Source organism: Phytophthora infestans, genomic scaffold, assembly GCF_000142945.1.
Source record: "Phytophthora infestans T30-4 supercont1.13 genomic scaffold, whole genome shotgun sequence".
NCBI classification, from domain to species: Eukaryota; Oomycota; class Peronosporomycetes; order Peronosporales; family Peronosporaceae; genus Phytophthora; species Phytophthora infestans.
In genome coordinates, this window is record NW_003303746.1 from 2,066,670 (window position 1) to 2,067,318 (window position 649).

Sequence of the window (649 nt, forward strand, 5' to 3'; positions counted from 1 at the left end):
GATGACCCTGTGTGGGTGAGCTGGACGCGTGATTTGCTAGGGACTGATGTCGGACAGATTGGGTGTGGGAGAAGTTATGGTGTCACTTCTTGAGAGATGTTGCGGTGTTCCCAGGCAGGCGAGAAGCAGCCCATGAGCTGCGTGCTGTCGACGTGCAAGGATAAATGAGGTTGCGTTGTCGTGGAGAGCGCCAGGAGTGGAGGAAAGTGCGCGCCCGAGACGTCGGTTTTGATGCGGTTTGGCGTGGATATCTTGCCCGAGTGGTCTAAGGGGGCGGACTTAAGAACCGCTAGAAAATACAGTCCTGCGTGGGTTCAGACCCCACAGGATACCAAAGCTATCCCTCCTACACCTTGGTGGTGTGTTGTGCCGGCCGCAACGGGTAATCCCCGCTGTGCAACTTTGAAAGAAAGGAGGCCTGCTGCCCCTTTGCCCACCGTTAATTTATTTTTCTCACGAAGCAAAAGACATGGGCCCACCTGGTTATTTATAGCCTAGATGGACTCTGGTGGGGATGATCTGGACGCCGTGATTTGCTAAGACATAATATCCCGGACAGATTGGGGTGTGGGAGAAGTTTTGGTGCACTTCTTGAGAGATGTTGCGGTGTCCCCCGGGCAGGCGAGAAGCAGCCCATGAGCTGCGTGCT

General features: G+C 54.9%; 1 pseudogene across 1 annotated transcript; it reads left to right on the plus strand.

The window, feature by feature from the left end:
- The first annotated feature begins 246 nt into the window (after positions 1-246).
- On the plus strand, positions 247-334 carry PITG_27151 (annotated as a pseudogene). The gene has a single exon. The product of its transcript is annotated as a tRNA-OTHER (tRNA).
- The last annotated feature ends 315 nt before the right edge of the window (positions 335-649 follow it).